The following is a 14,836-nucleotide window of genomic DNA, read 5'->3' as shown; positions in this document are numbered from 1 at the left end:
ATATTTAAATTCAATTAAGTGACATATAATGTATTCCTGGCTTCCAAGGTCGAGGCTAGTGGTTCATGTCTCACATGAACAGTGCTGACTGCACCATGTGGCCTCCTCCCCCACAGTGTCCACCACCTAGTTTGTCCATCCCGTTGCCCCTCTCCCCTCCAGCAGCCCTCAGTTTGTTTTCTGTGATTAAGAGTCTCTTATGGTTTATCTCCCTCTCTGGTTTCATCTTGTTTTATTTCTCCCTCCCTTTTACCATAATCCTCTGTTTTATTTCTTAAATTCCACATATGAGTAAGACCATATGATACTTGTCTTCTCTGACCGACTTACTTCGCTTAGCAAAATAACCTCTAGTTCTGTGCTTGTTGTTGTAAAAGTCAAGATCCCATTTTTTGCTTTTAAAGATTTATTTATTTATTTATTTGACAGACAGAGATCACAAGTAGGCAGAGAAGCAGGCAGAGAGAGAGGAAGGGAAGCAGGCTCCCTGCTGAGCAGAGAGTCCGATGTGGGACTTGATCCCAGGACCCTGAGATCATGACCTGAGCTGAAGGCAGCGGCTTAACCCATTGAGCCACCCAGGCACCCAAGATCCCATTTTTTTGACGGCTGAGTATATTATACCACATCTTCATTATCCATTCATCTGTCGATGGACATCTGCACTCTTTCCATAATTTGGCTATTGTGGACATTGTTGCGACAAACACTGGAGTACAGTTACCCTGTCGGTTCACTACATTTGTATCTTTGGGGTAAATCCCCAGTAGTGCAATTGCTGGGTCATAGGGTAGCTCTATTTTCAACTTTTTGAGGAACCTCTATACTGTTTTCCCAAGAGGCTGTACCAGCTTGGATTCCCACCAACAATGTAAAAGGAACGGTTCCTCTTTCTTCACATTGTCACCAAATCTGTCCTTTCCTGACTTATTAATTTTAGCCATTCTGACTGGTGTGAGGTGTTATCTCTAGGTAGTTTTGATTTGTATTTCCCTGAAGTTGAGTGATGTAGAGCATTTTTTCATTTGTCGTTGGCCATTTGGATGTCTTCTTTGGAGACATGTCTGCTCATGTCTTCTGCTCATTTCTTGATTAGACTGTTTGTTCTTGGGTGTTGAGGTGGTAAGTTCTTTATAGATTTTGGATTATAGCCCTTTATCTGTCATTTACAATATCTCCTCCCATTCTGTAATGGTCTTTTGCTTTTGTTGACTGATCCTTTGCTATCCAAATGCTTTTTATGGAATGCCTGGGTGGCTTAATTGGTTAAGTGTCTGCCTTCTGCTCAGATAATATTCTGAGGGTCCTGGGATTGAGGCCTGCATGGGGCTCCCTGCTCAACAGGGAGTATGTTATTCCCTCCCTCTCTGTCCCTCCCCCTACTAGTGCTCTCTCTCTGAAATAAATAAATACAATCTTTAAAACAACAATAACAACAAAACCTAGAACTTTTTTATTTGCCTTTGGTTCCCTTGCTTCTGGAGACATGTCTTATAAGATGTTGTTGCAGGCGAGCTCATAGAGCTTGCTGTCTGTGTTCTCCTCTAGGATTTTGATGGATTCCTGTCTTACATTTAGGTCTTTCATCCATTTTGAGGCTGTTTTTGTGTAGGGTGTTAGAAAATGGTACAGTTTTGGGGCGCCTGGCTGGCTCAGTAGTTAAGCCTCTGCCTTCAGCTCAGGTGATGATCTCAGGATCCTGGGATCAAGCCCTGCATCGGGCACTCTGCTCAACGGGAAGCCAGCCCGCTTCTTCCTTTCTCTTTGCTTGCCTCTCTGCCTACTTGTCATCTCTCTCTGTCAAATAAATAAAGAAAATCTTTAATAAAAAATAGAAAATGGTCCAGTTTCATTCTTCTGTATGTGGCTGTCCAATATTCCCAACACCATTTATTGAAGAGACTGCCTTTTTTTTTTTTCCATTGGACATTCTATCCTGCTTTGTCAAGGATTAGTTGACCATGGAGTCAAGGGTTCATATCTGGGCTCTCTATTCTGTTCCATTGAACTATGTGTCTGTTTTTGTGCAGTACTATACTGTGTTGAGGATTACAGCTTTGTAATAGAGTCTGAAGTCCAGAATTGTGATGCCACCAGCTTTGATTTTCTTTGCCAACATTGCTTTGGCTATTTGGAGTCTTTCCTGGTTCCATACAAATTTTAGGATTACTTGTTCCAGCTGTGTGAAAAAAGGTGATAGTATTATCATAGGGACTTCACTGAATGTGTAGATTGCTCTGGGTAGCACACTTAACAGTATTTGTTCTTGCAACCCATGAGCATGGAACATTTTTCCAACTCTTTGAGTCTTCCTCAGTTTCTCTCATAAGTGTTCTGTAGTTTTGTATAGTTCTGTAGTTTGCTTCTTTGATTAGGTTTATTCCTATATATCTTAGGGTTTTACGTGCAACTATAAATGGGATCACCTTTTTTATTTCTGCTTCTTTTGTCTCATTGTTAGTGTATAGAAATACAACTCATTTCTATGCCTTGATTTTATATCCTGTCAGTTTGCTGGATTTCTGTATGAGTGCTATCAATTTTGGGGTGGAATCTTTCGGGTTTTCCATATAGAGTATCATGTCATCTGTGAAGAGTAAGAGCTTGACTTTTTCTTTGTCGATTCAGATGGCTCCTTATTTCTTTTCATTGTCAATTGCTGAGGCTACGAATTCTGGGACTATGTTGAACAACAGTGGTCAGAGTGGATATCCCTGCCTTCTTCCTGAGCTTAGGGGAAAAGCTCTCAGGTTTTGCACATTGAAAATGATATTCACTGTGAGCTTTCCATATATGTTTATGGTACTGAGGTATATTCCCTCTATCCCTACACTGTGATGAGTTTTCATCAAGAAAGGATGCTGTACCTTGTGAAATGTTTTTTCTGCATCTTTTGAGAGGATTGTATGGATCTTGTCCTTTATTTTATGAAGGTAGTGTATCACATTGTTTGGTGTGTGGATGTTGAACCACCCCTGTAGCCCAGGAATACCAACCACCTGGTCATGGTGAAAAATCCTTCTAATATACTGCTGGATCCTATTGGCTGGTATCTCAGCTGTCACACTGATGTCCTCCCAGTTTTGGTGATGTCCCCTGATGCTGACATTTTAGGATACCCCACACCAGGACATTCATTTGGGTCACCACAGGATCAACTCCTAGTAGGTCTCATGGTACCTGAGGGCCTCCTCATCCTTAGACTCTGCTTTGTATTGTTCCAGGAATGTCCATTATGGCCAAAGAGATCAACATTTTCCATTTCAATTTCCATTTCCATTTCCTGGATGTGCTGAAGATGAGGGTTAGAGTGTTTTATTTGCCTTGTTGGTATATTGGCTTAATCTGTAAATGTAGGTGAAGAGATTCAGGGGTAGGAGGCCACTGGGAGAGTATGTTGCCCATAAGTTCTCTATATTTGAAAGCTTTGTTCATCTGGTATTTTGGCTTACTTTTGTGTCATTAACTGACAAATGTTCAGATTATTTAGTCTTAAGTAGAGAGAAACAGAAATCTCCTAACACACTGCATATATTGTATCTCAGTTGGATATCATATGGCTAACTTTTTGCTATGACACATAGCACCACAGTAAACAATCCTACATCTCTATTGCTTTTTGGTCCCCATGTATTTCCGGCTTCGAATTAACACTGGCATTGCCATGCAGTGGGATGAACACACCAATCACTGTCTGGATAGGGTGAAGTATATGGCAACAGAGTGATTCCATTTAAATGCCTACCAACACACAAGAGACTGCTTGTTATTCCATTTCCTGTCCACCATTTGCTATAGCTCTCTTTAAAATCTTATCAGTTTGATGCATGTATAAAGCAAGCCCATTGTACTTCATGTTATTTTGATAACTTGGGATGTGTTCAGTGATTTCTGAGGCTGATTTATTGTCTGTGACTTGCTCTAAGCATTTGCACTGGTTTTAGGAGAGCCAGACATACACATATTTATTTGCAGGAGCTCTTTGTATATTCTGGATACCAATCCTTTGCTCATGAGGGAATAAATCAACTGTTAGAAGCAGATCTGTTTCTGCTGTGAAGACCCACTGTGCTCTGAAGAAGGTGAGTCGGTGCGGAGGGATGACAAGAGAGACAGTGGTGGGGGATCCAGGAAACTCAGAAAGATTCTCAACTGCTTCATTTCCAGAACATTTGTTTGTAGGTGGGCTGTCAGGATCATGTCTGAGATGGACGGATGGCTGCTGGAAAGCGAATTTCTGAGTGATCCTTCAATTCTCTATCTCCACAACAGATCTAGCAGAATCACACTTTTATTTACCCCATACAGTGGAGGAAGAACACAATTCCATGTGTTCTCTTGCAATATAAAAGAAATTCTGGGGCACTTGTGCGGCTCAGCCAGTTAAGTGTCTGCCTTCAGCTGAGGTCATGATCCCAGGGTCCTTGGATGGAGTCCCACAACAGCTTCCTGCTCAGTGGGGAGTCTGCTTTTCCCTCTCCCTCTGGCCTTCCCCCAGCTTGATATCTCTCTCCCTCTCTAATAAACAATATCTTTGAAAAAAATAATAATAAAATTTCAAATTAAATATATTGTATAATAAAGATAATATTTATTTAAATATACATACCTGGACATAATTTACTGAAAAAAACAGTCACAATATGTCATTCTCTTTAAAAGTCAATGAGCCTGTTTCTCAGTACATAGAAAAAAAAGTCACTGAGGTTCTAGAGCTTCAAAAAATATCTTTGTGATGATACTGTCTGCAATGACATGGTCCTCTTAGAAGAATCTGATATTGCACAACCAAAGGACAAGAAGGAAAGTGTTCTCTTTGTAGAGATTCCCCGTTCAAGTATTTAAACACTTCGGTGCAGGAATTCCATCACTTAGCACCGGGAGAAAATGGCATAGAATATGACAGTGGAAAGTGCTGAACAGGGAAGGCACGAAATGCAAGAAGGGACATGGGAGGTTCCCTGTCCTGAACCAGGTGGTTGGACTGAGGTTCTGGATTTGTAAACTTGGAAGTGCTGCTGGTCTAATGATGAACAGCAGCTCATCCAAAAGCAGCTGGCCCAGAGGCAGAGTCGCTGCGCTGGTCCCCACACTGAGGGGCTTCTTGGTGGACTTGGCAGCCTAAGAACAGAACAGGTGTTTGTTTCTGAGGCTGAAGAAATCCTGGGTCCCCTGTCCTGGGGCTGCCCTTCACCAGCACTCCCCACCCCAGAGCCCAGTCTTCACTAAGCCATGTCCCCAGCCCTGGGCCCAGACATGTTTACAAACCTCCTCCCTCCTGAACCAAATCACGGAGTCAGCCCCAGGCCCTGTTACCAGGGGTCTGGGCTCAGGACCAAAGTGAGTAAAACCAATGTGCTCACGTGACTCGGCTTTCCAGGCTCCCTCTCATGGCAAATCCTAAAGGACCTGCTGGGGGATCTGACAGAAGACAGGGGCCTGCACTTGACTCTAAGCTTGGCGACCCTGTGGCAAAAGTTCTTTTTCCTTCCTCCTGCAAGCAGCACACAGAGCTCTTAGTCTGATGATCCTTCCCCCATTCCTGGTCCAGCTCAGCTGGGAGCTCACAGGGAAGCTCAGTTAGCCCATCCCCCAGGTCAGCTCTGCTCAAAGCAGGGGCTGCTCAGGGGCTCAGGATCTGAGGTCTGCAGGAAGCTGGTTGCCAGGGACGGCACCAGCCTCAGCCAGGATTCCCACTGCTGCACGGAGAACTGGCCTCCTTCTAGTTCCATCATGCACAGTCTCTACTGCCCACATGCTGCTTCACATGCGAAGACCCAAGCCACGTTCTGGGGGAACACGGCACTACTGTCCAGTCCTTTGAGTGGGTCTGTAGAGGCCTTCCCACTCCCTCTACCTGGGATGAGACCCTGGGCCCTGTCCTTGTAACTGCCCGGATGGAGTCCCCTTCTCCTTGAGATGTCCCATGGAGCTGCCATACTGCTCTGTCTCAAAGGGGAGTACAGCCCATGCTGTGTGTCCCCGCTGTCCCCACACCACCCACCCTGGACCCAAACTGACTCTCTCCAATAGAGAACCTGGTCAGGGCCAGGCCTGACTTCCCCCAATTCCTTTAGCACCAACAGGCCTTAAGCAGTGGTCTGGGCCCCTCCCTTTCCCCAGTGGCCTTATCAGTGACTGAGGCCATATCAGACCTCAGGGTTGAGCTTGTCCAAGCTGTTGCCAACACATGATATGAGATCTCATTCATCTAGTCCCACTGCCCTCTGAGAAGCTTCAGGCAGTGGGCAGGGGTGAGGCTGGGAATTCACCATTCCCTGTGCTCACACCAGGCCATCTGCCCCTCCCTTCCGTCTCAATCTGCTCTCACTACCTGTGGATCTAGTGGTCTCCGACAAGGATGCCCATTATGACCGCACAGCTGAGCAGCAACGGGAAGATCCAGGTGCAGGGTCCGATGGCCGTGGCCTTGCCTGGGGCTGTACCTTGTCGCGTGGCTGGTGGCACTGAAATGAAAATGCAAGGATAAGAGCCTCAGTCAGGACCCCAAACTGGGGGAAGCTTCCTCAGCTCCTGCAGGTGCAACCTCCCAGGCAGACGGTGTCTATCACTGTCCTTGTGGCGGCTGCTGTGACCAGTCCTGATGTCGGGAGGGAGGAGGGATGCGCCCTGTCCCCTAGGGGCTCCTCCCACCAAAAAGGGAAGCAGGATTTGCAATGTAAGCAGTCGCTCCTGCTGTGACAGACAGGAGGTGGTGCAGGACAAGGATGGTGACAGCGACCACCTCTGAGGAGCTGACAGTCCAGGTGGCACTGAAGGATTTCTGACAATACACCAGGTGACATGAAAAAGACAGTAATTCTCAGATAAAGGAACATAAGACCATCTCTGGAAACAGACTGATGTTCCCCTGTTTGGGGCCAGTAAAAAATCTAAGAAAAACCCAAACACAAAGGTGTATGCAGCGAAGAAGTGATTCCAGTAGGTGAAAAGGGAAAGGAAGAATTCTAGAACATTCCTATAGCCTTTATTTTGCCAAGAAGAATTTCCCATGGATGGATCAACTTCTCTCTCTTCTCAGACACACACACACACACACACACACACACACACACACACACACACACACTGTGGGGTAGGTCAAGGTCATTTCAGGAGAATCAGCAACTCGGTCTTCTGAGTTACCTGTGGTCTCATGTGTTTCATCGCAGTGCTCCCATACTTGCTAATCTCCGTTTGACTTCTGCACAAGAGGCTTGGTCAGCTTTCCGTCATTGTCCAACGTGCCCTTGAACTGTTGGCCTCCAGGAGGAACCAATGTCCATTCTCTGTCCTCCAGGTCAAAGAGGTGGATTAACTGTCCATTGAAGGCATACCACCAGGATCCTCCGGTGTGTCCATCGGCCCCACGCTCACACATCAGACTGCACTGCATGGTGTCAGAATCTACCCCCACCCCCAACAGCGGAAACAGGTCTGCCTCTGGTCTTGACCAATCCTTTGTCCCACCCGTTGCACACTCTTCAGCTCCCCTTCTGCCCTCCCCGTCCTCCTCTGGCCTCCTTGCCTGCTCCGGTTGCTGGGCCATGTGTGTGGGACCCACTTCAAAGTTTTACATGAACACCATAGCGCCCCAGCCCTGCCAAAGCATTCTCCTTCTGCCCTAGGCCTTTGGACTCACTGCTCTTAGTGACAAACTCTGCTCTGATGTCCAGCGCTTTCTTTCTGAGTTCTTCCCCCAGGTCTTCCTAAGGTTCCATCTGTGTGTCCCAAAATGCTGTGTCCTTCAGCTTCATCCCCCAAGGACCAACGGGTATGACCCACTTTGTCCCACAGGCATAATAAAGAAACTTGTTTCCATTGACCTGGCCTTGAATCTCACACCACGGTTGTCCAGGTCCAGCCAAAGATGTGATGGAGAAATTGTGGTAAAGCGAAAGAGCATCTGTGAACAGAAGACACAGGTGGAGGTTGGGGCTGGAAGAGAAAGAGTGGCAGGCACCCCGCTGCCAGCCAGGTGATAGCAATCCCCCCAGGAGGGCTGACCTGGCAGAGTAAGGACTGTCCCTGCAATATGGTTCCCCATAGCCTTGGAGGCTGGCGCTCTTCCCCTGTTGGGATTGGATCAGGATGTCTCTGCTTGGCAGGAAGTCACACAGCCCCAGAAAGGGACCCACGCCTACCAGGCGGACACCCAGCATCTCTCAGTCTCTACCCAGTGCAGGCACAGGCCAGGCTGTCTATGGCAAGAAGAGGTCTACATGTCAGAGGACTGTCAGGAGGTAGGCCAGTGTCCTGTAGGAAGATGAGGGGCACGGAGGGGGCTGCTCCTGAGGAGCTGGCACGCGGTGGGGACAGGGTGAGGACAGAATCCAAAGTCAGATGAGGGAGAGTTCCGGATCATGGGTCACAGGACTCAGCAAGGCCCTGGAGATCCTGATAACCTCCCCATAGGATGGGCCTTGAAAGCCTGGAAAGGGTGGTCCACATGTCACAGACTAGAGCAGCAGGCATTGCCAAGGCAGATAGAAGACTCAGAGAAGTGCATATGACAGAACAGATAGAGCAAGAAATGCCAAACACAAAACTAAAAACATGTCCTGCTACTACGCTCATGGAGCGGTCTGGAGGACTCTTTACAAAGAAAATGAATAAATAGGAAAGCATCTTATCCTGGAGCAAGGACAGAGATGAGTACCAACCTTAAAGCCTCTCTCAGGATGCAAGGATGTGACAAAAGCGATTGGATTTTAATTGAAGTGTCAGCCTGGTGCAAAGATTTTCTGTGTCTACTGAATATTGGATAGGACTCTGCTGTAACCACTCAACATGCTGTTGTAGCCGACAAGCAGTCATAGACAATCCATGGATGAAGGTGCAGCAGGACCAGCTCCTTGGGCCCCAGGACCTTTAGCATCCACCCCACAGAGCCCTGTGGGAAAAGAGGCTCTAGTGCCCTTTGTGACATCCTGATTTGAATATCAGGAAGAGATCCCCAGTGTTCTGGGGAGCAATGGCACTCACAGGAGGGTTAGTCACACCCTGTAAAAGAGGCTGAGGGCATGTGTGCTCCTGGGACAGGGAAGGAGGAGGTCTCTGGCCAGAGGACATCAGAGCTGTGCACCCTGAGCTGGGAGGTGCTGGTGAAGGAGCACCTGGAGTCCCACGGGGAGCTGGGAGGGGGTAATCCACTGTCCAAGTGTGTAGGCAAGTTCAACCACTTCGACTGGTTGAGGGCAGTGGGGATGGTGACTCACACAAGGAGAACTTCAGGAGAGGCTTTGAGGCACAGGATCCTGTGGCAGTCCCCTCCCTGGGAAAGCCCTGAGTCATGCCCAGAGTTAGGGCTGGGGGACTCCTGTCAGGCTGGTCTCTGAGGGGAGGCTCCAGGGACTGGGAGGACCAGAGATCTCCAGCGGGGCCCTCTCTCCCTCCACCATGCTCCTGGCCCCCTGCGCCTGGCCGAACCTTTGAGGTTTCTCACTATCCCTCAGCTTCCTCTTCCCCCGCTTCCGCCTCCTCACCCTGCCTTTTTAAAAGATTCATTGATTTAGAAAGTGCAAAGGGAAGGGGCAGAGGGAGAGAGTGAATCTCCCACAGAGCTCAAACTGAGCACAGAGACCCAGGTAAAGCTCCATCTAGGGACCCTGAGAGCAGAACCTGAGCCCAAATCAGGAGTCCCGCGCTTAACCCACTGAGCCCGCCAGGTGCCCGGAAGCTGCCTCTCTTTTCGGTCCCTCTCCTGGCCCAGGAGACCACCGCCCACAGACACCCTCCAGGCAGGAAGCGGCCCGCAGGGAATAACTGAGGAGACCGGGTCTGAAGACGAAAACCCAAAAACGCTCCACAGACGCCGGTTCCGCTCCCCGGTCTGACCGCTCACTCCCCAACACCCCGCTCCCACCCCGGGTTCTACCTCTGAACTCAGGGCTGCAGCTTGCTGTAGCACAGACCGGCAGGAGAAAACAGAGCAGGAGGCCGAGACCCCGTCCGCTGGGGACCCCAGTCCACCCCGTTCGCCCCGGGAAGCTCATCGCAGCTCTACTGCACCGCGATCTGAGGTTTCTCCAGAACATTTCTCACTTGGGGCTTGACTCCGCCCCGGGACCCGCCCCCTCCTGCCGTATTTCCTAGAATATATCAGTCCTTTCTGGTGCTGCTGGTCTGCTACCCTTTCACCCATTGTCCTGACCACCCTATCTTTCCCATCTTCATTTCCACTATCAGTATCTTCCCTTCTTATGGCCAACAGGTATTAGCTTCCAGTTATGAACTTAAAAATTCATGTGAGGGGCGCCTGGGTAGCTCAGAGGGTTAAGCTTCTGCCTTTGGCTCAGGTCATGATCTCATGGTCCTGGGATGGAGCCCCACATAGGGCTCTCTGTTTAGCAGGGAGCCTGCAGCCCTCTCTCTCTTTACCTGCTGCTCTGCTTACTTGTGATGTCTTCCTGTCAAATAAATAAATGAAATCCTAAAAAAAAAAAAGTCATGTGTATATAGTGTACAGCATGTTCACTGCAGTTAAAGATTCTGTGTTATATATTTCAAAGTTATTGAGAGTGGATCTTGAAACGAGACTTATTGTGCTGACCACTTCACAATATATACAAATATCCAACCACTACATTGTACATCTGAAACTAATATAATGCTGTATATCAGTTATATCTCAATAAAAAATAAATTCAAAAGGAAAAAATAATACAAAACGGAATTTTCTTTCATTCCCGTTCTGAAGGCTGAAACATTAAGAGCAAGGCATCTGCAGAGCCCTGTTCTGTCTCCCAGCTTCTGGGTGTTTCCTGCCATGCTTGGCATTCATTGGCTGTGGTCGGCTGCCCTCTGATGTCTGTCTCTGTTGTCACAGGGCCGGCTGCCCTCTCTGTCTCTGTGCATCCACGGGACCTCCTCCCTGTTTGTCTCAGGTAGGACAACAGTCCTACCTGATGGTGTTTCACCCTAATGACCTCATCTTCATGTGGATATAGCTGCACAGACCCTATGTCCAAATAAAATCACTTTCCCAAGACCAGGAGTTAGGATTTCAGCATAACTTTTGGGGGAACACAATTCAACCCATAAAAAAAGCCGGGGCACCTGGGTGGCTCAGTGGCTTAAAGCATCTGCCTTCGGCTCAGGTCATGATCCCAGGGTCCTGGGATCGAGCCCCGCATCGGGCTCTCTGCTCAGCAGGGAGCCTGCTTCCTCCTCTCTCTCTCTGCCTGCCTCTCTGCCTACTTGTGATCTCTGTCTGTCAAATAGATAAATAAAATCTTTAGAAAAAAAAAAAAAAAGCCAGAGAATCTGTCATCCCACTGCTATAGCACCAAAAAGAGAATCATCCCTTCTTTTCATTTACCTTTAAAGTGACTTATTGAGATATTATTGACATGTAACAGATTATTTTGAGGTGTACAAGAGTTAATATTTGTATATTATTAACTATAATTATGCACCATATTATATATTTTACATCTCATGACTTGTTTATTTTATAACTGGAAGTTGATACTTTCTGATCACAAGAAGGGATGATTTGGAAAGTGGGAATGAAGACAGAAAAGAGAGGTTGGGAGGAGAATGGGGTGAAGAGGGAAAGATGGGCAGGAGAGACGATTGAAATATTCCAGGAAATATGACCTGGCAGGAGTAAGCAGGTGGTTTGGTGCTGGCCTGCGTCCCCGAGTGCCCTGTGACAAGGTTTCCTCATAGCCTTCTCAGATTGCTGAGGAAATTGTCTACCACACTCCTGCTGGAACTATTAGGGAGAGGGGACAGGGTTAAGACTGGGGCCAGAAACCATATGGGCAGTTAAAAACCCTGTTGCTGGCTACGCTCCTCTCATCAGTCTTCCCCAGCTTTGCTCCTGCCTCAGGGTGACTTTGGCCTCTGGACAAAAGGAAGATGGAAAAGATTATTTCTACCTGAAAAAAATACTGCCAGGAGATAGGAGTCAGAGGGCAGGAGAGGAAGAGTGCCTGGTGGGAAGCAAGGCTTAAGACTTCTCTATGCTGGGGGCTCCTGGGTGGCTCAGTGGTTTAAGGCCTCTGCTTTCCGCTCAGATCCTGGGCATCAGGCTCTTTGCTCAGCGGGGAGCCTGCTCGCCCCACCCCACCTGCCCATTTGCCTACTTGTGATCTCTGTTTGTCAAACAAACAAACAAACAAAAAAAAACAACAAAAAAAAAAAAAAAGAAAAAAAAAAAAAAAGACTTCTCCAAGCTGGAGGGTTTTAGAAAACTCAGCCCAACTCCACACAGATTATTTGCCAGGTCAGGAGGGTCGGGGGGAGGGCAGAGGGCAGGCACACCTGTGGCTGACATTACTCCCATTTGGGTGAGAACAGCACAGGCTCCCTGTGAGATGCCAACTGGAAGAGGGGTCCATCCAGGTTCTAAGAGGAGAGGGTCCAGGGTTTAATCCCAGGAAAAGGAGCTGCACTCACAGCATATACAGCCTTCTTTCTGGATGACTTGACCTCACTCCTGCAATGCATTACTACCTAGCCAGCAGTGGGACTGTCCAAGAGTCTGCCAAGCCAGCTGCTTCTGAAGGATGGGGAACATGGTAAGGCCAGTAAGTCCATGAGCAATGGGCCCACCACCATATTTCTTTTCTTGTGAAGAGAGTTCCTTGATCAGAGCAGCAGGGCAGGGAAGACAGTGAGGGTGGAGTAAAGAATTATATAGGTTCATGGATGGTAGTTTTGGCAAAATCATTGCAGGCAAAAAAGATAACCCAATATCCACGGTGAGTATCTATTTCAAAAAGAGGAATGCTGTGCCTTACTGTGATGAAAGCGGTGCAGGGTCATGAACTTGCCAGTGGGCTGATCATCCCGGGGAATGGTGCCATATCAGGGCACAGTGTCAGTCTCTGCAGCTTGCAGGCTGGGCACTCAGCAGTGGGCATGGCCCCCTCAGCCTCGGTGAACGCAGGTCTGTACTGCTAAGCCCGTGCCTGACATCCATTCCTGCCCCTTTGTTCTGAGGCCACTGGGCAATAAGGGCTGTCCCCAGGGAAACAGGCTGACTGATAGCCCCAGAATGGTCATCTAGCAACTTGAATCCTAAAATCCTCCTCTTCTGAGGTCACTCTTTGGGGACCATTCCCGTGGGACACAAATATTCTTCTGTTTTGAGACTTCTATCCACAAACCTCTCTTCCAAATTTCTATGTCACAAGTTTCCATTTGGATTTTCCAAGTCCCTGGCCATCCAGCCAAACCATTGAAATGGGCATCGCATTGCATACATGTGCATTTCCCCTTCCCAGCAAAGTGTACCACCTGGGGTACCACCCAGTGTTGTGCCCACTGAGAACATTTCCCTCACCCACTGTCCTTCAGGAATAGTCTGGAGAAGGTCTATAATGCTGAAGCTCTTCCCTTTCAGGAGGGAACTGTGGATCTTACTGAAATATCTGAAAACTCGGCCCCTGTCTTCTATTCTCTTGTCACCGATAGTTGGGCGCTTCCCATGAGGCCGTAGATATAAACTGCGAGAGAGGAAGCTGTAGACTGTCACGAAACAGTCTCTGGTTCTGGACCTAGAATACTAAGAATGCTGTAAACTACAAGCTTCTTCAGGGAACTTGCTTGTGCCCTAGGGCCTGATCAGGCCAGATCATGTACCTATCACTTCCATTTGATGATGGAGGGCTGCTGTGTTTACCACCCTCAGGCTGATGGGCAAGAAATCATCCAGCTGATGAGGGGCAGATCAGGTCACCTGGTGACTCAGTGGCCCAAGGTCAGTTTTCCATCCCCATGAGGGCCCTGGGCAGGCCAAGATTGGTTTTTCAAAAAGAGGGTAGCTCTATGTAGGTGATGGCAGGGCCTTGCTCCCCATCCTAAGAGGCCTACACTGTGCCTTACCCCTAGAAGCTTGCCAAAGGCTCCAGTATCATCTTTACTTAGAATAAGATATGCATTGTATCCATGTCAATATCCTGGGTATGATATTGTACTACAGTATTTGTAATTTGTTACCCTTAGGAGAAACTAGGGAAAGAATACCTGGGGCATCTCTATATTATTTGTAAGAGCTATCTATGAATTCATTGTATAGTTATCTCAAACTAAAAATTTAAATGAAAAACTTTCAATCTAAATAAAACCTGTTCCCATGTGAGAAATGAAAAAAAGATCTGTAGAAACCAATAACATCCCTATCTACCATTGATACTTCAGGTACCATTAAATCTGCTGGAATGTATGCCGATGGCAGAGTGGCTCATACAGCACCTTGGATGTGTCACGAAACAGTCTCTGGTTCTGGACCTAGAATACTAAGAATGCTGTAAACTACCCCTTTTGTGCTTGGGGTGGGGAGAGAGAAAATATATGTTAGGAAATGCAGAATGTATGTATGTATGTATGTATGGATGAATGTATGTATGGATGTGTGTGTATGATATATGTATATGTGGATGGATGATTGTATATATGAATATATGTATGGTGGATGGATGATTGGATGTATGGATAGATGGCTGACTGGCTGGATCGGTGGATGGATGAATGGATGTGTGGATATATGCATGGATGGATGGATGGACGGATGGATGAATGGATGGATATACAAAAGGACATATGGTTGTATGTATGAATGTATGGATGGATGTATTATTGGTAGAATGTCTTGTGGATTTTCTCTGTGTAGCATCTATGACTCCAGATATTTCCCACCTGTTCTGCTGACACCTCTCTTTGCTATAAGATCTTCTTCTACAGTGACTCATCGTCCAGTCATCCTGATCTCAAGACTTTTGACTCATAGATGCCCGTAAGATCCTTAGTTTGCCTTCATTCTTTCCCCAGAAATCACTTTCCCCTTGTCCCACCTGGCTAAATATTATATCCCCATTCCTGTAAT

This window comes from Mustela putorius, unplaced genomic scaffold, assembly GCF_011764305.1.
Source record: "Mustela putorius furo isolate JIRA1106 unplaced genomic scaffold, ASM1176430v1.1 tig00000450_pilon_pilon_pilon, whole genome shotgun sequence".
Taxonomy (NCBI): domain Eukaryota; kingdom Metazoa; phylum Chordata; class Mammalia; order Carnivora; family Mustelidae; genus Mustela; species Mustela putorius.
The sequence above is the reverse complement of the archived record's forward strand: the minus strand, read 5'-3'. Positions refer to the sequence as shown.